At 45.6% G+C, this 23,120-nt stretch overlaps 1 long non-coding RNA gene across 2 annotated transcripts in view; it reads left to right on the plus strand.

Annotated features, from left to right (window-relative positions):
- The window catches only part of LOC142056317 (uncharacterized), a 43,761-nt gene extending 31,193 nt beyond the window's left edge, over positions 1 to 12,568 (plus strand). The window contains exons 2-4 of one of the 2 annotated variants that reach the window (XR_012660289.1): positions 9,573 to 9,665; positions 10,993 to 11,069; positions 12,092 to 12,568. This is a non-coding gene — a long non-coding RNA (uncharacterized LOC142056317). Of the gene's footprint in view, positions 1 to 9,572; positions 9,666 to 10,992 lie in introns of both variants that reach the window. The other variant, XR_012660288.1, reaches the window with a different exon arrangement.
- The last annotated feature ends 10,552 nt before the right edge of the window (positions 12,569 to 23,120 follow it).

A 23,120-nucleotide genomic window follows, 5' to 3' on the forward strand; every position in this document is an offset into this window, starting at 1 on the left:
AAACCAAGGCAGGTCCTTAGCTTCTGGTGGGCTCTTCTTAAGAAAAATTAACGTGTTTACTTTCTCCAAGCAGACTGTGTTTCCAAAAACAGTAGTCTTTGGAGACTGTTGCTGCAGGTGAACCGTTGCAGCTGGTGCTCAGCACCACATCCACCAGCCACAAGAACCGAATCTGATCTGTCCTGTCTTGTCCAAGCCTAGTGATCTTCCTGTGTCTTCAGCTATAACTATGTGAGGACAAAATGAGTTGCTCCTTTCATTTCCCCTTGTGCACTCAGAGGCTTCAGAGAGGTCTCTGATGGATCTGTAGCTGAAAAATGTGTTCAATGGAAGCTATTAACCTGGTTGACACATTAATTCACACATCAGTAAATTTCAGTTCTTTTCAGTATCATATTACCAGCCTACATAGACCTTGGGGCAGAACATCTTTCTTCCTTGTGGCTGTTGTTTGAGTCCTGATTGTGCTGTCCATGTGGACAGCCTTGGTAAGTAATTCCCAGGAGACAATGAGATCTGTAATTTTTTTATTTCTCTTGGCCAGGTCTACATGACACATACCTGATGGCATTGCTCTGTTGATCAGTGGGTAGGCAATATGTGATTCTGATGGACCAGAGGAAGACTGTTTTGAAGGTTATGCTGCAGCTGTAGTTATATCAGCAACACTGCTTTCAGAGCTTGTTTTATTTGTGTAGCTCTAGGGATGAATTTTGGGTTGTGCTTAGAAGGATAACACGTCTTTACATTATCCTGAGTGCCTCATATAGGAGCATGCCAATTCTTGGATGTCCTTGTGGGATGTTTGTTTCTCAGCCAATTTCTGTTTCAAAGCTTGCTTTTTCCAAGAACACCAGGTGGTTATGCGAGTCACTGCTTTTCAGGTTACTGTCTCTTTCATGCCATGGAGCAGCAAGAGGCATGTGATGCAGATGCCCAGAGGAACTGCTGAGGATTTGTAGTCACTGAAGGCTGGTACATACTAGAGGTGATTAATAGCTGTGCTGATGGTAATACAACTGAAGGTTCAATCTAATCTGTGTGGAACCACAGCTTAGAGCAGTGAAAGATTTCTTGCCAGTGTAGGAGGGTATTTGTACCACCTCTGCCTTTTAAGATGCTTATCATATGTTGCCTCCAGGGAGGGTGGTTGGGAGCCAGAGCCCAGCTTGGGAGCTGTTATACATCCTTTTCTCCTCCTTTAACTACAGGTGGAGCTGAGGGGCCACTTTCTAACTTAGGGAATAGTTTGACAAGTCTTGCCACCTGAAGTGTCGTAGATTTCCTTTTCCCCTGAGTATGTCCTCCTGCTTCTCTCCATCTCCCTGAATCAAACCATTTTATGGGGAGCTGATTCCCTGTAAAACAAAACATTTTTTTCTCTTTCCCTCCCCCCGCTCAGCAACAACACTTCCTTGATCCTGGTCCCTGCCTGATCCCACAAACTTCAGGGTTGATGCAATGAAAATGGTAGGCAGGACTAGATGTCTCAGGGCAGTGGCCACCATTGTCAAAAGAAGCCACGAGCTGGGCCAGGCCTTAAATCGCAGAGTGTTACAAGATTAGACAGGTTGGGATGGATGGAGGGGAAGACCCTGCCTCAACCCTTGCCCTGAAAATGAGGAAATATCATAGAGAAAAAGAGGAGCATGCTTGCAGGGTCCTCAACCCAGTGCTTAGCCAAGGATAGCAATTGCTCTACACCAGCATGTGGCATCACATTAAAAGCTGGCTGTTGTGAGCTCTGCGAGGTTCTGGCAAATCTTGTGCAGCTTTACAACCTCCCTACTGTCAACAGCATGAGCACAATGGGTGAATGTTTCTTCTGCAAGAATGAATAAGCTCCGTTTTAACTAAGAAACAATCTCAGTTGAAATTCAGAGGACCTGAGTGCATTCCCCACTCCATGTTCTGCAAGACGGTCCCCAGGGAGGCATGCCTTCCATGTCCTTCCTATGGCTCCTGTGTGTGGGAATCTGGCCCCAGTGGCAGGCATCCAGCAATACTGGAGAGGCCGTTTGTTTCCATCTGGCCTACTTTCATGCAAAATCCAGTCACAATTTAGAAAAAATAAGGCATGTTCCTTATGATAGATAATTTGATTTCAAGAGCAGAGCAGAGAAGTTACAGCTGTGTTCGGAACTCCATCCCCGCCATTCAGTTAGCAGGACAGAGGGTGACAACACCAACAACCAAGGAAACAAACACGCATTTCATCACCTGAACACTCTGGGCAGGTTGAATGTGCCGTCAGGTCAGGGCACTCTAACCACTGGTTTCTGTGAGTCCATCTTTTTTCCAGGCATGGCAACTAGCGTTGCCATCAGCCTCACATTAAGCCAGCTGAATCGGGCCCCCATGGTGTCAGGGTGTTTCACAGCCTGTTGGCTGGGGTAGCAGAGGGGTGTCCTGACCGAGAGCTGCCTGGTATGCAGAAAGGCTACCTGATGCCCTTCAGGGGTTAACAACCCATGGTGGAGCCTGAGCTGGATCTGACAGAGATGGACCCTCTGTCTCTGTTTTCTTCAATATTTCTATGCCAAACAAGGGTGGCTGCTGCAGCTGGGCAACTACTGGCCCACAGGGCAGGTGCCCCCCAGAGCTCCTCTCTTGGAGGCCAGTACAGCTCTCCCAGACACAGTGTAGGAGCCAGGCAGGAGGCAGAGCTTGGATGTAGATACAATTGGTTGTGAAGGATGTAAAACAAGGAGCACTGTTTACTTTCTGCCCAGGGTGGACAATACACCCTCTAACCTTCACCTTCCCACGCAGTGCTGCAGTCAGGGCTATTGTATTTATTATTATTATTTTCCTGCCGGTTGTTAGAAGACATGATTTCATTGTTGTTATTTTTAATCTGCTAGCTACGGAGCATTAGGATGCTACCTGCCAACCCTCTGTTTCAATTCAAATCATACCTTTTTCCTGGCTCATTTCTATCACAGCGACAAGCCCGCTCCTGAAAACAACAATGGTGCATTATGCAGACTTTGACTTCTCAGCTGATGGGAGATAAAATTATAAAGAGGGGTAGGTGAATCATCAGCTCTGAAGCAATGATGAATACACACCAGGCTTTCTGATCGCGGCTCTGTGTGGTACGACGAGTGAGTGGGGAGAGGGGAACAATAAGCGATTCAGACAAATCCAGGAAAGCTAAATGACTGTACGTGCTGGTAGGAGAGTGTCTTTTTCCACTCTTACCATGGACTTTCTCTCTCTCTTTTTTTTTTTAATCTTGTATTGTGGTGGATTCAGTGAGAAAAGGGGGTTGGTGTGGCATGAAGATAGGGGCCCTTGTCTTGCCGGGTGGTCACTGTTACTCAAGCCATGCTCACTGCACCACAGAGTGGGTGAATACATGGAGAGTCAAGGATGGCTCAAGAGAGGACTTAGAGAAGTAGTTCCTGAGTACACTGAGGCATGTACAGCTTGGGGGAGGGATGAAAATAAGACCTTCATGTTAATTTTTAAAAAATCCATAAAATTTTTCTTCCTTAAATGTTAAGGACATAGTTTTTCTCTACCAACTCTTTCCTTTGCTTCTCTCACCTCAAAAATCAGGGAAATGTGTTTGCTTGGAGATCTTTTCTTATGTCTGAAAAACTGAGAGGATGGAAAGCTCTCCTGTTCTTTATTTTGCTTCACTTGGAAGACCTGGAAAAGACAAAAGAAGGTATTGCTTTGAATGTTTGGTTTTGTCCTGTTACTGTCCTTCAAGATATGTCCTTCAAGCTTGTGAAGAAGTTTTTTGAATTTTTACGGAGGAAACAGAGCATTCAGAAAACAAATCTACACTTTTCTGAGTGCCAGATAATATCTCTGAGGCAAGAATCCTGGATAATATCAGGAACTTGGCATTAAAACGGTGCCAAATCTGCCCAATTAAGTGAGGAGTCCAGGAGGTGACCTGAACATGGTGTCTGCCTGTGTTGTCAGTTACTGTCCTTCAATTCATAGGGTCAGGCCCAATTGAAAAAATGGACGTGGAGGAATAGCTATGGCAAATAAACTTTGAGTACTATTTAACAGGGTGGGTGGTGAACCACTGGCATGAGAAGAGAGGGAAACATCTTTCTGGTATAAATCAGCTTACCTAAGCGTCCCAAAATTTCTGTTATACAGTATGAAGCAGGTTATTTTTAGGGAGAGAAGGAACAATGATTGACTTTGTGTTGACATCAGATTTCACTCCATCATGGCTGGAGCACTTGCTGTGGAAGAAAGGTCTGCAAACCAATGTGGAAACTAAACTGCTCATTCATATGTATATAAGTAAAGCATTGTGAAGGAACTGGATGCACCAGAAGATTTTCTGTCATTTGCAGCCATGTAAAGTCAATGGACATGAGTGGTCTTCCTCCAGATGTAAAAGATGCCTGAAAAGGCATGAAGGTGTTCCCCTCCTCATTGAAATCATCCCCAGGGCAACTGAGCTAGTTTCCTTCGGAGTGGTTGTGCTCTGCCCATGCTGTATGGTGAGCCGTATTTCTGGTGGGTCACAGAGGGTCATAGTACCCTTCTCTGTAGCACTGTCTCTCCATAGTAATTTAATAACTCACATTTGTTGCAAAACTGTTATTCGTATCCCATTAGATGGGGTGGAGGTGGGGGGGGGGTGTTTCACAGCAGTAAGCAATGTACATCGCCATGGTTCACAAAGCTCTTGTGACATTTGACAAGCAAGAGGAAATTGCCTTTTTCCCCCACTCTAAAGCAGCTATAGAGATGGAAGGTATGAAATTAGTCAGCCTTAACATGCATTAATCAAGGAATGGAACTTGAAGATGCCCTTGGAGAAAGACAGACTGAGAGACTGGGCCTAGAGCCTGTTTTCTTGATGGTGGCACATGCTAAAGAGACAGCTCTTTTCAATGGCAGCAGAGGAGCTGGGTGTGAGCAGTGGGCAAGAGACAGTTCAGTAGCTGGTCTGGAGAGACCATGCTGTCACAAAAGCAGCTAAGACCAAGAGGCTGATGAGGATTTCAGCACTGGGAGTAGGAGGAAGGGGAAAATTGGAAACAGCAGACCTAAGGGAGGCTTTCCTGAGCCACCTGGGATTTCAGAGTCTTTGGGTTGTTCCCAGTGGGAGAGATACCTTGTGAAGCCTGGAAGGGATACAGCTGGCTCTGCACCTTCTCTGCTCTGACACTGTCCCTGCAGGTAGGGCAGGTGACCAGCCTGTCCCCTGTCAGTGTGGATCTGCAGGTGCCAGACTGCTGACAAACCTCCTTTGCCCAGGACAATGCTTCATCCTCATCCCTTGCAAGCACTGTTGTGCTTTCTCCTGGGGTAGCTGTGACACTGAGACACAGAGACATTCTGCATATGTCACTGGGCTGGAGGAAGAAGTTACAGGAGAGAGAAGCTTGTGTCTGCTTCTTCTGGGAAACTGGCTGGAAAATCCCAGGCTGGCCTGAGGTTTAGTGCCTCTGGAGTGCTAGTAATAGTGTTGGAAGCACAGGAAGACAGGGCAACCACCAGCCAGCACAGAGACAGCCATAAGCACTGTCCTCCATGCACAGCCAGAAAGCTGCTCTTCCCTGTAACTCTGTCTGCAGAATCACTGAGACCTAACAAAAAAGCCAGCTTCATCCTTGCAGCTTTTTTATTCAGTGTGTCATTCACCCCACAACCCCACCCTGGCTTATGGCTGTCCTTGTTTTGTCTGGTTCAAAGGCTATGTGTTTGAGATCTCTGGGTGGAAGATGACTGGTTTTGGTGCTGAATACAACCTTTTGGGGTTGATGCAAGACTGATTCCATTCATGAAACTCGAGGTGACTTCTTAGCTCTAGCAATATGAAGTGGGAGTACAGCTCACCTTGCAGATGGTTGACTAAAATATTAAACAGTGATTCACCATTACTCACTGTCTCTTTGGCTCATAAATTTAAAATAACTCACTTTTCTATCTTTTTATATTTAAGGAAAAACAAAAGAAGTAAAGCTGTACTGTGCATTACTATGCTAAACTGATCCTCCAGAGAGGTCTGCTAATAAACTTTTTACTGGCTTCTGACTTTTTACATTAGTTGAAAACTGAAGCAATGGGAGGGGAAAGAAATCTTGCATTTCTATGTTTATAGGGAAAATAGAAACGGTGATATCTCTGGCAAAATATGGGAGTAGAAATGTGAATGCAATTGTCCATCATACTACTTAGGAGGATGAAAACAACAGCTGGACACTGTGATCCCAGGCAACAGAAATAAGAAGGTGCTGTCATGTTGTTTTAGGGGTCCCTATTAGCTATCATTAGTCATTGCCAAGGAAACAATTTGTATCCACTGAAATCCTCATTAAAAATTCTCATGGATTTCTGCCTGTAAACCAAGCAGGTTCTTCTTTCCTACAGCAAGCCTCTGTCCTCTAGGCTGGGCACCCACTGCCTCTCTGTGCATTAGGGGAACTTCAGCCCATATGTACCAGCCCTGCTTCTTTTCTTTCCCTTTGAAGTGTCAGTGTGGTAATTTGCTTGCAAACCCCTGTTTCCATAGTGGGGAAAGCAGAGGTGACACAGGATAAACAGTCTCTGGGACTGAGGGGACAGCGATGGGCTGGTCCTTTCTTTCTTTTATTGATGTAACTAGCTCTGAAGGCTGGTTCTCCTCAGGGAAATGGTGAAATAAATCCAAAAGCTCTAGAGAGACAAAGCCAAAGACTTGGGTTTTCCTAATTGTTTTTAGTCTACAGTAAGTTCTAGTGGCTTGGTGTTCAGAGTGCTAGGGGTTGTAAATACGCAGAGTGGGAAGCAGTCCCTGCCCAGATCATGTGGCCAGAGAAGAGACTGCGAGAAGAGACCAAGACTGCCAGGGTGAATAGAAAAGCTAGAAATTTAAACTCCTGGTTCCCAAGCCGGGAATAGACCAGGCTGCTTAATTTAACTTCCCTTGAAAGGGGGTTAAGACCAGCCCCACACTGATTTTAGCTGCTCTGGGATCCAGCTGAGAGCATGGGATACTAAAAGCCACTGAGAGCTGTAATAGTTTAGTTAGCCCCAGATATGAGCCACCTCCCCACCACCATGACCAGCCATGGCAGGTCAGAAAGCCTGTCACTTACCAGTGTTTGTGCCTGCTGGGACCCATCTAGTGGTCTCCCATGGTTGGATCAGTGCGTGCAGCACTTTGGGTGCCTGCTGGAGAGAGAAAAGTTGCTGAGGGGCATTTGCACCATCTCTGCTGACTAATACCAAAATTCAGCAAGTTTGCTGTCTTGTGTCATCTCTCACCACTCAGACTCTAGTGGTTTTAGTACTTGCTTTTTAACATCAAGTAAAATTCAAGTCCCATTTTTAAGGACTATTCTGCTGCTGTGAGTGAAAGCTGGTGGGGCCATAAGCATCTCTGGGCTGCCAGAGATGTTGTTTGCTCTCTTCTTCAGCCAAATACAAGGAGACTCAGCCTAAGAAAGCAGTGTAGCATGAGCCCTTTTAGAGATCATCAAACACTTCTGGAAAAGAAAGAGTGATGGCAGAAAGAACACTGTCACTGATAGCTTTGAATAGTGGCAGTGAGATGAACAGACTGAAATCAGAACTCCTCCCTTTTGTGGTAAGGGAGAGCGAGCCCCCAGCTTGCACCCACTCTAGGGTCTTCCTGATGCTGGTTCAGGAAGCCAGAATGCATCCAGAGGAGATACTCTTATCCACCAGGCTTCTCACAAGTTATGAAATTATGCCATGAGGCAGTTGTCTTCACCACGTTATGTCTCAATTGTTGTCTTGTAATGAGTCTTAACCATAAATCAAGGCTTGTGATAAGAGTCCCAATGTTGTCTGTTATGTCAGTAAGCTCTGCGCTCATTCTTCACCATGGGGTAGGCATGCCTGGTGCCTTTGCAAAGGATGGATGGGACCGGTCCTCTGGCAGCTCTGGGAGGTAGGATTTGACTCACACTGCAGAGCCCTCTTTGTACAGCCTGGGCCTCGCAGTAGGCATGATGCGTGGGCATTGGAGAGGGAGGAAAAACACCACAGGCCTGAGACTTAGGCTCTCCAGGGCCTCTTGCCTAGCTTTGCAGCTGAAGATGTCCTTTAATATCACTATTGTCTCTGCCCCCAGCTCCTCTTTGCAAACCATACTGTGCTGGCCCTGGGGCTTGTTTGGATGAGGAAGCATTGCCACAGGCTCCCAGAGAAGTTGCTATACTTTTGTGCTCACATCAGTTGCATGTCTCCTGGTGGTGCCTTTCCCTGGTTGAGGTGCTGGTCACACGCAAGCTGCCCGGGAGCATCATGGTCATGCAACCAGGGAGTTTAGGTGCTGAACAGCAGGGGCAGAAGGCAGCAGGGTTAGAAGGCAGCAGGTGGTGGCAGTGCAAGGTTGCCCACTTCTGCCTTGCACCAAAATTCATACTACCCATATTATGTCATGGGTAGGACTTTGAGAGCCATTGTAGGTATTTCCTGAAGGAAAACTGCTTGGAGAGTGGTTTTTTTTTTGCCACTTGGATGCTGAAAATGACAGGAAAAGCACATGGTCCTTCCTCTCCTTCTGCTTTCACCTCTGCCCTCAGACACTGTGGCAGCCTGGGAACAGCCTGGCTTTATTTTGGTGTCATAGCCTCTGTTGTCCTGATGAAAGGTGAGTCCTGTTCGACCTTGCTGTCCCTTCAGGGTTCCTGTGAAGATTTCCTGCTTTCTCATTTAAAGAGGGCCAAAAATGCTTAAGGAAATGGCAGTTTCCCCAGGCAACCACAATCAACAATTTCATCAATTAATCAGGAGGAAACTAAGGAAGAGAATGGGAAGCAGATGCTCTGAACAGGACAAGGCTATGAATGATTGATTCTATCTAAGAGACAGGCAGAATTTACGCCAGGAGAGACCCCAGCCTGGGGCTGAGGTGATTTCCTATGCGAGATCTTATTACTGCAAAATGACGGCAGGGAGCCAGGAATGGCTTCCTAGGTGAATGTCCAGTCCAGTATTTAGAAAATTATGACACTGGAAAAATATAGCCAGGTTGGCTCAGAAAGGCACAGAAAGACTCAGGGAGACATTGAGCAGGAGTTATATGCTAGTTTTCCCTACCACGTATGACAGTTCTTTTACTGAGCTTAATAAAAATGGATTTTTGATGCTCCCCAGACAAAGATATGGGTAGGTGTGATCTCTTCAAGATGTTAATTTCCTGCTGCATTTGTGGTCACAACACGTTAGCTAACCTGTCTGTATGTTGTAATCCGTGCAGACACATCTAACAACCAGTAGTGCCTTAAAGTGCTGCCTGCATATGCAAGGCAGCTGAGGGAGAGACTGGATTTTTTCTGGTGGTCCATGGTAGGATTAAAAGCTGTAGATGTCTTAACAAAATGTGTCAGTGCTCTTGTTCAAGCCTTGATGAGAATGGCAATGGCAAGGGGAAAAAAATCAGGCGAAGATTGCCCAGGTTTTGGTGTTTTCTTGCAACTTGATCAGAAAGAAAATAAAAAGGTCTTGAAGAATCTCCCAAGACAACAAAGTGAAAAATGTCTTGATGTGATAGAAGTTTGTTACAGTAACTTTGAATCTATTCTTTATTTCTTTGCTTTTAAAACATCTTTTATACTTACTTTTTTTCTTAATAGGATTTTATTCCTTCCATTTCCCTCCATATTTAACAACCCATCTTTTGCCTCTGGTGGAAGCAACTAACTGGACCAAAATATGAAGGCAGCATTGTGAGTATCCCGTCTTCTATATGATGCACAGCTTTTCTCTGTATGAATTCATATGACAGTGTATTCTTCCCTTAACACTTTCATTTAAATAAGTGCTGGAATAGAGCTTTTGCATAAATCAGCAAGAAAAAAACAAACCATCTCTTTCTGTAGCTATTGGTTCCTTTTCCCTAGGTAATAAATCCTTCCTGGGAATGAGAAGCTGATGTAATTTATCAATTGGTCATTGTAATGCACATTATGGTACTGCATATCATGTGTTTGGAGTGCATCTTTTGATTAGAGCAGACCTCAGCTTTCTGTTTGTAAAAGCAAATGAAAAGATGCTCTTGATGGCAATGTTGAAGCAAGTATTAATTGCATTAAAAACCAGTAAGTAAAAGAGAAAGATTCAAACAATCAAAGTGTTCCTAAGGAGAAAAGCTAATCAGAAATCTTAGAACCAGATTAAATCTGTTGTCTTTATTAGGACGGATTTCCTGCCTTTAATGGTACCAGCCCTATGGCTTTTCCTTTTCTGATACAGTCGAAAACCATTAAATCCACTTTCCAACCTGCATTATGGGTGCCTGAGATATAAGAAGTTTCAGCCTTCAATTCCTTTTAGATAATTTATTTTAGGCCTTTCCTTTGGTAAGGAGTGGGAAATGTTATTTCACACCAAACAAACTGGACTAACCAGCTTTTCCAAAGCAAGTAAGACCTTTTGGTCCTTCCAGGTGCAATTTTCTATCAGGTGTCTGGGATAAGCAGGGGCATACATCTTTCTGCATGTGTCATGTCAGGCTGGTGGTCCATGATGGTCCAACATTGCATGTATATCAAGTCCCATGCCAGGAAGAGAGACAAAATGTCAGGGCCTCAGCCAGGACAATTTTCAAGAGCAATGCCAGCCGGCAACCTTGCACTCCCCACCTGCCTCCCTTTGCCACAGCCTCCCTCCTGCCCTGGGGTGTCTTTTCCAGGGGATGGCTTAAGCTGCAGAAGCCTCAGCTAGAAAGAGATGGTGTGAGGAGCAAATAAATAGGTCTTAGGGATGTTTGTCAGACATGAAAGGTTGGGAAGTTGCTTTCCTGAGCTATGGGCATGTCCCCTGTTACTGTGGGAGCTGAGCACTTTAATGTCCTTCCCCTGCCTCTCCTTACAGTGTCTCCCACATGGCAAGGTCATAAAGAGGGAAGTTGGACACAGGGAATGTGAACTCCCTGGGCACCAAAAAATGCCATAAAGCAGATCTTCAACCATCCTGCTCAGCTGCTGCCTAAACCTTGGGAGAGACATAAACTAGCCAATGTGTTCACCTGGAGTCTGTTCCCTTGCTTTCTAGGTCAGGCTTGAGCGATGTTTAGTGCCAAGAATGATGTGAAGAAGATGTGCTTTCCTGGGTAAAATGACTGTCCTGAAGTAAGTCCTACACCAGAATGTGAGAGGCAACTACAGAGGGTCTCCAACCCACAATCCCATGCTGTCTTGGGTGACAGCCCTTGCTGTTTTGTCTCCTGGACACCTAGCAAATAAGTCTTTATTTCTTTCCACCTCCCTCTCCCTTTCTGCAAAGGTGCCAAATGCATCTCTTTTGTGTTGGTCTGCTGAAATCCGAAATGGCATGGGATAAGTGGCATTTAACATCAGGCAGAGTGAAGGAAGAACAGTTAGTTGGATGGTCCTCTCTGTTCTTTGCTCTCTCCTGGCCAAAATGTGAGGGGAATAGTAGGAAGGTAGGAAGGCTGCAGATCTGCACTGAGAAGGGAAAAAGTACTCATCAAGGGGCACAGTTTGTCCATCCCAAAGCAAACGCAAGCCACACTCCCCCAGGGGTGAGAGGCACCAAGCACCTTCTCAGTGCACTGCTGCAGGGCTGCTGAACGTTGTGCTGCCTGGAGCAGAGTGCCAGCTGAAACTGAAGCTCCGACCAAGAGATTCCCAGGGGTAACCTGCCAGACCACGATGCAAGTTTACACAAAATGTGTTTGCTCCTGCCTATAAATACCTTCTGGAAGCGTGATTGTGATCTGACACTGCTTTATTGGTTGGGCTGTGCTAATTATAAGCCACCCTAGTGGGAGAGTAAGGAGAAGGAGCGATGTGCTTTCTCCAGCACCGAAAGCCTTATGACTGGCTTAGCAACAAACCTTTGTGACAGAGTTTCAGACCACAGAAGCTGAAGTTCCTTTGTGCACAGGGAAAAATGTTAAGGGTCAGCTGTGATTAACCCACAGATGGCAATAACAAAAGCAATTATATGTCCATCTCAGCGAACTGCAGAGTCAATTGCATGTTCATAATGAGGGCTATGCTCATGCCGAAAACTGGGGTGTCATGAGAAGGGACGACAGATGCACACCACAGAAAGTTGATGTGCTTTGTTTTGCTCTGTGCTGCTCATGTGACGATAAGGTTCTCAGAGGAAACTCTTGTATTCTCAGCATAAGTTTGAAGCACCTCCTGGTCAGCAATGGACTCAGTTGGATTAACCCTGGTGCAATCAAGGTCAGAAACAGATCAGAGGAATACACCTGAGCATACACATACCTACCACCTGTATGACCAGGAATACTGCCAGAAGGCTCCAAATTGCTGAATTCAATAAAGTTCAAGAATCTCTCTGGTTTCTTGGGAGAAGTGATGTGCCTCTATTTCAAGTATTTTTTGTTTTGCTGTTACTCAGTTGGACCTTAAAAATACGGACCCATTTGTTGTGATCAGACACTAAATGGCTTTCTAAAATAAAGAACAGTGGTATTGGTCAGTTTTTTTAACATCAGAGAACCTGGTCCTTGAGATATGTTAGATGCTGCTTGCCTCTGAGGAGCCAGGAAAAGCAAGCATGAGAGAGCAGTGACAGTGGCTGCACATTGCCTGCATGGATGTGGACTGTCAGCTAGGAAAGCCTTTTGCTGTGGTTCTGCACAGCACTAATGAGCTGGGCAGCAGTGACAGTGGCTTCCTTCCCTGAAAGACCTGTGCTGGTCCAGGTGCAGAAAGGTGCATAGAGATTTCCTTGATGCTTTCATTTAAAAGATGGGGTTGATCTCTAGGCAAAACGTTATTCACTCAGGCAAAAATGACCTTGGTGCCTGCCTGGCCCAGGCTTGACCTTTTTGGAAAGTTGCAGCTCACCTGAGCTGTCTGTTTCCCAGAAGGAGAAGAGGCAAAATGATGCATTAAAAAAAATTCTGACATCTTCGTGACCCTTCCTGCTTTGAAGCAGAATGTGATATTTTGTAGAAGGAAGCCAGCTCAGGTCAGGCTTTCCTAGCTCTAGCTAGAGGTTGCATTAATCAAAGCTATAATTTTTTTGAGTCAAAACCTACTATAAAAAGTCAAGCACTGGGGTAAAGTCCTAAAGCAGGTAATTCCTCTACTCATCTCAGGTCACAGACATCCTTGTTTTTTGGGGACACAAAGAGCATCTTGGTTTTGAATGTTCTGGGGAGAGCAGTTCAGTAGTGGAAGGGGCTGAAGGGCTGTAGGTGGTCATGGACACAAAAATGGTCTCAGAACTGCTTTAATTAGTTCAAAGGAGCATTTTTCTCCTGACTTCTGCTGCAGGGAAGTGATGGCTGGGACATACTTCCTCAATCTTGGTCCCCAAGTTGCAAAAAGAAGGACATTTAAATAGATGAGATGAGTATCCAGGAGCCAGAGGACTGCTCAGCTCCTTCAGTGCCACCCCTGGACTGATCTCTGCTGATCTTTCACAACCAGCCTCAGGAACTAACACTCCTGTGGACTGGGCTTCAGAAGGTGAGGAAAGCATGGGAAGCTGCATGTGTTCCTCTAAGAGGTGAGGATGTGTTTGCATCCTCTGCAGGCCTGCTTTCCCTCCTGCAGGTAAGCCTGCTCTAGGCTGGTGGACTGAGTCCCTGCTGATTTGTTGAGCAGGCTGGGAAGGGATCATGCTGCTCCTGATGACGTGGAAGGGATGGGGAATAAGATCATTCTCTGGGATTGTCCTGCTCTATGTTTTGCCATACTTTGCCCTATTTTATCCAGTCATCTAATAGATGCTTCTAGACCCAGAGAGTCCATGCGATATTATGTCTGAGCTGTATCGCCAGACAAAGGAGGAAACGCACAGAATATGAGAAAAACAGGAAGGGAGAGAAAAGGGAAATCTCTTAGGCTCTGGTAGTGAAACTCTGCTCTCTCCTTCGAGGTAAATGTGTCTGCCTATCTTTTTGCAAATTATCTCTTCTTTCCCATGGAAAAGTCTCCCATTCAGCTGTGCCTTCAGCAAGCGGAGCAGTGGAGTGATGTTGTCTGCGGACAAGGTGCTTGTCAGCTGGGCAGTTGGTGCTAACAAGAGTGGGACCAGCTTAGGAAAGCAGTTAAACATGACTGCTCTTTATCTTGGCTTTCCTAATTAGATCTGGGTTGTGAGCTCAGTTGTGAGACCATCCACATCTCTGTTGTGACTGTGACTGTCCCAGCTTGCAGCAGTGCCTGGCCATGCTTCAGATGAAACAACAGAACAGGGAGTGCTCCCAAAATGTATAGACAGAGAAGAGAGTTTAGTTGTACGGATGTGAGTTCTGCTGTGCTGCTTGCCCTCTAGGCCAGACAGTGAGCCTTAGCCTATGTTATTTACCAGCGCATATAAAGCTACTGGTACTTCAGCCCATGGTTGAGACCTATTGGAGAAGTGATGCCTTTGAGTCACACTGCACTGTTGGCACAGCATCACCTCTGCTACTGAGAGAGAAGAAGCAACACTTCCAGCATGCTGCAGGTTTTGGGGAGGTAACATTTGCAGCTGAGACATGGAGAGTTGTGAGTGCTGGTGCAAAGAGTCCCATGTGCCATCCTCTGGAGGCCCACCTTGGTATTTGAGTCAGAATGACTCTTCTTCTCTGTCCCTTTCTGAGTCACTGCCACATTCTATTTCTGGCCTATGCTTCAGGAAGAGTGGGTTGACGAGAATGTGCTAAAGAGGTCATTGCTGGTACCAAAGAGTACACACTAAGACGTTTTCTGTAACTAGATTAGTCCAGTTGGGCTATAAATGGTGACACTTTTTTGTTCACTGCTGGAGTTCACTGCTGGTTGAGGCAAAAAGTCCAGCACTGCCTGGGTTCACTGAGCCCAAAGAGTTGGGATGGGATTGAGACTGCCACCAGAGGTGGAGCTTTTTCAGGTCCCCTGGTGCCCTGTCTGTGAAGAGCATGCATCTGACATAGTCCCAGAGCCTAGCCTTAGCCTGGAGAAAGCCTGAGGGAACCTAAGAAAAGTTCATCCTTTACCCTCTTGCCAGAAGATGATTCTGGAAAGTGGGGACTGACTACTGTTAGGTCACTCTCAGAGGGGATGGAGTCTGCACCTTAGAGCAGGAGTGTGCAGACACACTTCTTACTCCAAATACCTCATCTCCTAGATGGGTTCAATTCTTCCCTTCCAGATATTGGATGGGGGGAATATTTCTCACCTGGAGGCATCTGGCTCTGTCCTGGGACTTTTCAATACTGAGCTTGAAGGAGAAGGCTGAAATCAGGTGAGAAGACTCCCAGCCACCCTGGCTTATGAGGTGGCAGCTGTGAGACTCAACACTCCTGTTCATCTGCACCAAAGTTCATGGACAAGAGGAGGACAGATTTCTGGGATCCAGCATTTTGGGGAGCAGGCTATAGACTCTCTAGCATCTCTGGCACTGAGACAGTACGGGGCCCAACAATCAGGAGGAACTGTCAGAGGTCTCAAGGCTTGTCTCAGGTTTTCCTCTTGGGTGCTATTGGATGCAGAGGCTGGTGGTGCTGGCTGCTTTCCAGGTAGCTGCTTTGTGGGAGCTGAGAAGATAAAGCTACAGCAAGTGAGGAAGATGATGGCCATGGGTTGCAGGAAGCATGCCAGGACCAAGGTTGTTGAGAGATCTCTAACTGTGGTGATATGAGGCCTGATGATATGAGCTGTTACTTACAGTGTTTGAACTCAGGCTGATGGCTGTCATATCCCACCTGAGCACAGACAGCATTAAAAATGGCTTTGAGAATAAACTCCAGGCAGTGGAAGATCTCTGCCTACTCAGGAAATGAGAGATCACTCCTGATAAAGATATACCTTGATGCAGTGGCCGATGCAACCTTCAAAGTGGCGGTCATTGTGGCTTCCACTCTCCTCCTTTGGGAGTTCAAAAGTGCAAGGCATTGAAGCGATCCATCATTTTAAAATTAAGTGATCTCTCCTGAGTTCAGAGGGGAGCTTGGAAAGTAATATACCATCAATAAAAAGGACAGAAACCAGCCCTGAGAGAGACAGGCCTCTGAATCAGCTCTGCTAATGCTCTCCAACAGCATATGCCATGGCCTCAGTGTTTGGTGTCAGCAGGGTCCTCCAAGCGTGTTGCTACCCTGTATTCCCTCCAGAACAACCATTTTCTCTCTGCATGTTCATTTACATGAGCTGGATCAGATAGATAAGTACATGAGCTGCTCCTTCAAGAAAAAGGACTGAAAATGTTGTTAGTTAGGCTTTAACAATAATGAAAGAAGGCAGCTGAAGGGTCTGAAAGATAGATAGATAAGGCAGAGCTGGAAAATGTCAGGGAAAGCACAAGGTGAGATGACTGATACGCCATGGCTAGCTAAATTGAAACCAAATCACCTCCTAACCCTCACAGGGGATGGTCCTGCAAAACACACACTTAATTTATGAGTCTATGGGAAATTATTCTTTCTAATTGCAGCTCAGCTTTGCTGCCTGCATGTGATGAATGTTCTGCGTGGCAGCGCACTGAAACGCGGGGAAGTAGACACTTGCTGAAAGGGTAGTGTTCAGGTAGGTGGTGGCTGTGACCCAGCAAGCTGGGGATGTTCCTGAGCTTCCCATCGGGGCTCCACTCCTCAGTGGGCTTTGCCATGCCCCTGTCACTTTGTCCTGGAGTGGTCTCCAGGAACATTGTGGGCTAAAAACATCCTTCTTGTCAAGAAAGGTAGGGACAAGAGGGGCTGAGGGTCTCAAAATTGCTTCTCCACCACATTAAGAGAGTACACTGGGACTTTTGCTTTCAGAGGACCAGTCAGGCAATGGTTTTTCTGGAATGAGAACTGATGGTAAGAAGAAGGAAAAACATTTATGTTCTGTGTCAAAAGCATGCAATAGAATCACAGCATGCCAAGGCAAGAGCCCTGTCCCCTGTGCGGCATATATCTCGTCTTAATTAAATCTCCTGCAGCCTGCAAGGTCCATACAGTGCCAGCAGTTAGCGGCAGATGATGTATGAGATGAGCCATACCAACCCACCCACTCTACACATCTCTGCTTCCTCTGTGCTGGTGGGCTGCTCAAGATAATATCAAAGCCAGAAGCAGGGAGAAAGACAGAAGGAATTGGTCCCTCCACAGGTAAATGAATGATTTACAAGATTATTTTTTTAGATCTGCTTCCTCCCTGCCACTTTCTTTGGTAAACATGTGAAAGATTTGCGAGTCCACCCAGGTCTTTCCTGCTTAGAAATATTGAATGTGAAGAGTTTTAACCCATCAGGAGGTTTGGGAATGGCTCCCACCAGGTCTGCACCACTTTTGGACTCACCTTCCTTATTCTGACCCAGGTCTTCACCATTCGGAGCCTTTGGGAAGACATGTGTTTCACAACTGATTCAAAGAAAGGAGAGCCAGCTTATGTGTTCAGGGTTAGGAAAGGGTCTCTGAGCCAGCCAGCCACCTTTCCTGGAGCTTCGCATCAGTCAGAGAGACCAAGGTCTTCACCTGGCAGTTATCTTACATTTTGGAGCACCAAGTGCATACCACAGTACATGCAATGCCAGATAATCTGCCCTGAGTTTATAAAGCAACACTGGCTTAGAAATCATCCCTTTCATTCTGATGAGGAGCAATGTGGTTTCTGAAGAGGGCACAGCACCCTGTCTCCTGGAGGAGAAGCCTGGAAAGAGAAGAAACCTCTTTCACCGGTACTCCACTCAAGAATAATAAACCCTGTGAAGCCCTCTGTGGCATGATGGTCATGTTTTTCAATGAGCTCACATGGGTATGGGTTTTGGATGAAGGCTCCAGCCTGTGGTTCAGTTTGCACCATGTTGTCTCTGGTCCTTGTGTTCTTGCTGGAACACATCTGAATGAAGTCCAGGAACACTTTCCAGTGTCACACAGTCTAACTCTACCTGCAATAATGCTAATAATAATAATTAGACTCTTTTCATCATCCCCATTTGCTGCCATTCTTAGGATCAAAGCTCCTGTAAAGCACCTGAAAGCTGTGTTACACTGAAATTCTGCCTGTGTGAGCAGTTGCATTTTGCAAGGTAGGTTCAATAGGAATAGGCTAAAGATCTTATGCTTGCTCAAGTCTGTGGGTGAGTCTTCGCAGATTTTTCATTCATCTTCTTTGCTCTGTTCCTAATGGAAGTCTGCTTCTCGCAGGATGTAAACAGCATACCAGATGTTTCTGCAAGGTTAAGGCAATTAATTGAACCAACCACTCCTGCTGCCCAAGCAGTTTAAGGTAGTTCTTTGCTTTTGTAAGCACCTATTATTCCCTTGGTCAAGCAAAAAGATTGTTGTTCTCTGCGGGAATGAAGAAAAAGAGACTGCCTCTTAAAGAAAGGTTTGGGTAAAGATGATGTAAATAAAAAGGTTTGAAAATCTACCCTGGTGCTTCTTTTGAGTCACTCCAGTGGAACTTAACCCTTTCCTGCCAGTGGGGATTTTTTTTCCTATTTACAATAACATTAAAATTTTGTTTGTTCATCCACTTTTTGTGGGAGAAGGAAGGCAGTGTAGCACACCTACATCTCTCTGCTGTTAGATGCTCAGTTCCAAATTAGATGAAATTTGTTGCAATGAGGCATTACTGGTTTTGTACTTGCTTCTTTTAAGCAGGTGCTGACAATCAACAAAGCACTGTTTCTGAAGGTTATGATAGGACTGTAAAGAGTATAAAGACTAATACCTACAGAGAGTGAATCATCCTCTCAGTTTATACACCCACCCTGGGATGAGATGAAGCCCATCTGGAAATAGCTGCACCAGCTCACTCAGTTTGGATGTATGCATGTCAGATGATCCATCAGACACAAGGGAAAGGGTTCATAAGCAAATCTAATGTTACAGACTTACAGCTGTCATGCTGGCATAGTAGTCTAGGCTTTGGTTTTTCTGTTTTCTTTTTGTTTTTGAAGACTCCACCAGCTGTAAATGTGGATTTCACCGGTGGGGGAAAAATGAAGGGAGCTCTCAGCCCAGGCACGAGTCTGCTAGCACTGGGAGACTTCACCTGAAAGCACAAGCAGCAAAAAAATCACCACCTTTTCATGGAAGAAAGGGATTCCCTGGTGAGCTGAAAGTTGAAGCAGTATTAGAACCAGGTTTGTGATCTTGGGGGGGGCTTGTTTTGTTGTTTTTTTGGTTTTTGTTTTAAGCTGATCCTTTTTCTTATGAGAAAGCCACACATTCAGTGCACATTGACAAAACTAAAATAATTGATTGTGTATCTTCAGAATACAGATAAAGACAGTGAAATCAAAGCCTCACTTTGGTCTATGCCCACCTTGTGTGTCTCCACGAAAGACCTCTCAGCTCGTAACAGGTTCCTGGCACTAATTGCTCAGCTCACAGTGCCCAGCCTGACTCTGATGCTCTTGATTCTCCCCTCTACTGATGGGACAAAATGTAACAAGCCTGTTTTCTGCACTATGTGACCAACAGCTAAGCCTCGGACAAATCCTGAACAAGAATCTAATCTAATCACAGAATCACAGAATCACAAGTTGGAATGCTAAACTGAACACAGCCACATGAGGGAGAACAACCACATACCTGGCTGGCTTCTCTGGTGACTCGGACTTGGCTTGGGCTGCAGTCCCCATCCACCATTAACTGCTGCACTGAAAAGCCCAGAGGTTAAGCAAGCATGGATGGGAACAATAATCCCAAGGTGATCAAGGACCTCAATAGCAGAGAAAGTGTTCAGGAGTAGTGAGAGCCAGCCTTAGGTCCTCCTTAAAGGACAGGAGCCAAGCATGGTAACACAGCCAGCAAGGCAGGGGCTTTGCAAACCAGGGCCCCAACGCACGGTACCCAGGCAAGGCAGGCCTAGATGACAGCCAGGTTCAGCCAAGAATTATGATCATCAGGTAAGTTCATTGTAACAAGACATGTCCTAAGTCAAGCCAGGAAGCCATCCTGCAGGTGAGAGCCCAGGCCAATAGCATCTATGGCCAGACACAAGCATATCAGTGGCTGAGCAAAACCACAGCACAGCCCAAACACGAATTGAAGGCCCAGGGCCAGGCTTAAATGGAGCTGTTGAGCGTGAGTATGTTTATGTGCACTCAGGGCACTGACAAGTCAGGAGACCTGGCTCGCAGCCCTCTTCTTGGGCAACTGGACCATACTGTTTTGATAACAAACCAGGCAACTTGAAAATCAAGTGCAGTGAATTCCTATATTTATTGTCTTGCAATATTCAAGTTGGAGTTTCTTTGTAGGTGGATCTTCTTTGTGGATCCCAGTGTGGCTGGATAGCTGAAAAACCAGTCGAGTCAGTCCAGCCTAAACTGGTCCTTCTGTGAGTTCAGCAGAAGGTCAAGAGAAACTGTTATTGATTTTTTGCTTATCTAGTAATTGCAAAAAATAGAGAACAGGGAAAAGGTGTTAATGAACAGTACTGAAAGGGTTGGTGCATATGCATGTTTCTTTGGAAAGGAGAGTACATTTCCTAAGACACCTGTGCTGGTTGTTAGAGACTAAAAAGACCTGTGCCAAAAGAGGAGACCTGCAAAAATTAGAAGTATTGTGCTTTTCCATTCATACAGTTTTCAGCTGGAAATATCATAGCATCATAAAGAGATTTAGGTGGAAAAGAACATCTGGAGAGTCGTCTCCAACCCCTGCATCAAGCAGGGCCACCCTAACTGCTAGATCAGGTTGTTCAGGACAATTTGAAGTAGAGAAGCTCATCTCTTCCATCCTCTGGACTTATGGAATCGCTCTGCAAGTCAGAGCTCACAAAGGAGCTGGGTCCAAAATGCCAACAGGAACAGCCCTGGTTTATTTTTGGTTTATACTTTTGGTTTATTCATTTTTCTGAAGAGCCAATTCAAGTGCTAGACCTTATTCTTAGTGCAGCTTAACACACAAGTCTCCTTCAGTCACATTTGTGATGGACATTGGTCTTTGGACCATACCTGCCTTTCTGCACCTGCCTGGGACATGAGCTCATGCCTGCTTGTGCCATGGTCCGTGCATTCCCTCACTTGCCTCCTGGGATCTGAGTCACTGTACCCTCTCTTAGGTGTACAGTAATAGCAAAAACAGTGGTGTATAATCAGAGTTAATAACAATGCTTGCCTAAGGTACTTTGGTGCACTTTGCTCCCAAATACTGTTGAATGAAACCACCCTGTCTGCTAGGGACATGCAGTGGCTATGCAGTGTTGTGAGATTTAACAATATCTGACAACAGCCAGCCCCCCTGGCAAGCTGTGGGTTTCACCCAGCCATTGCTGAGCCCATTTGTTCTGTGAAAGTGCTGAAAGTCAGCTAAGTAATGCTCTTTCAGTGAATGAATTCCCCCAGCGGCATGCAGACCAGAGTGGATCCATTCCCTGGGTGCTCACCCAGGAATTCATTAGCAGCTTACAAGCAGAGGTCAATCCCATTACCACGGTTTTGTAATGCTTTGTTGGAAAAAATAAGCTGGTACCATAGGACTGGAGCTGACCATGAATGAACAAGAAGGAAAAGCCATCTTGTCTGGAGCTTGCCTCTTTGCGGGCTCAAATGTGCTTCTTTTGGGATGCTAATTATGGGGAAAGCAATTTAGGGGAAGAAAGCAAGGAGAGAGCAATATTTTGGAGTTGGAACAATCAATGTATTGGCTGCCCCTAAGGAAGACCATTTCTGTGACTCTTTGTATCCTCTGCAGTATGACTGAAAGACATCTGGAAAAGTACCTGACTAGGGTGAGTCCTTTTCATGAATGGAAAGTAGATTCCTTCCACTAGTAGATCCTGGGTAGATGACAAGTACCCAGACAAAAACAGTGGATCCAGAAGAAGTCAGGTAGGGTATCCAGCTGCATGATTTGCACATTAATCCATGCTCTTTCTCAGTGCATTTTCCTGCTCTCTGCAGTTTTAATTTTCAGAGTGCAAGTGCTGGGCACTGGAGGTGGTTTCTGAGAGGGAGAAGGCTAAAACATCTCTTGCCATGGGCCCATTTACCCTTTTCTGTGGTTTGGGTGGATCAATAGGAGCGCCAGCCCAGATAGCTACGTGAGGTGCAAGGGGATTTGAAGAAAGAAATGTACTGTGGCTGATACTCGCCAGCTTTAGAGATGGCTACTGGTGTCACTAGAAGCTTTCTTATCCAGATCTGGACTTCCTTTCTTCTGCCTAGCAGGCTTTTCTCTGTGATGGCTTCTATTAGATGAGTCAAAGCATACCATTCACTTTGATATAATGATACAAGTATAAGCTGCTTCCTGCTTAATGTGGGTCCATTTGCTTCCATTTATGATGAATTAATATTTTCTTCTGTGCTGTGAATGGTAGCACTAAGCATACAGCAGGTAGCTGCTAATTTTGTCAGCAAAGCTGGTTAGGGAAGGAGATAAGAGGGGAAATAATGAATCATTGAAGGCAATAGCTGGCTCAGGCACTGCCACGTTATCATCACGACTGCACAGCAGTGTCTGTGCCCACTCACCCGCCTGGCATGAGGTCCATTTGGACCTCCAGAGACACACCGTGACATGAAACTGTCTTTCCTTTAAGCTTCCCAGCAAGCTCTGGGCTCAAATGAGCTGGCAAAGAGGAAGCTCAGTCACGATCTCCAACCTTTGTGAACCCTCAGAGCATTCCTGACAGCCAAATGCTGCTTGATCCAGCAGACAGAGGAAATGTAATGGCTGGAACCAGATGTGAGGCAGGTTAAGAAAAGCCAGGAGATACCTAGTTTTATTACCTGGGAAGGAAATTAAATCCTGGGACTGCTCATTCAGTTGATTCTCCAAAGTCCGCGCGTTCAGAGCCAGTATCTCTTTCTACATGACCCCATCAGATGAGATTTTTCTGAAGGGGCACAAACAAGGTTTGAGAAGCTGACAAAAATGGGAAGAAAATTAAATACTATTTGGTAACTCTGGATTACCAAGGACATCTGCAATACGAAGGTGAATAAATTGTAGCAGAGTCCTTACCATTTGACCTTACATTTCCTAGTGCTGTTTGACAACCCAACTATTGAGTCCTCTTGGCTCCCCAAATTGCTGTATTGGACATTCCAGGTTTCACAGTAATGCCCACACCTTGCCATGGTATTGACTGTGTAAAATTTTCTTTGGCAGAAAGAAAAGTGTTTGTTCCAGGACAAACAAACCATTCAGTTCAATCAGAACCGCTTAGAGATAACCACACAAGTTTGCTCTTGTGTACCACAGCAGATACTATGCAATACTGACCCACATGCAAGTCCAACACCTCCAGGCTCATCTGCAAAAC

This window comes from Phalacrocorax aristotelis, chromosome 4 (genome assembly GCF_949628215.1).
Source record: "Phalacrocorax aristotelis chromosome 4, bGulAri2.1, whole genome shotgun sequence".
Lineage (NCBI taxonomy): Eukaryota > Metazoa > Chordata > Aves > Suliformes > Phalacrocoracidae > Phalacrocorax > Phalacrocorax aristotelis.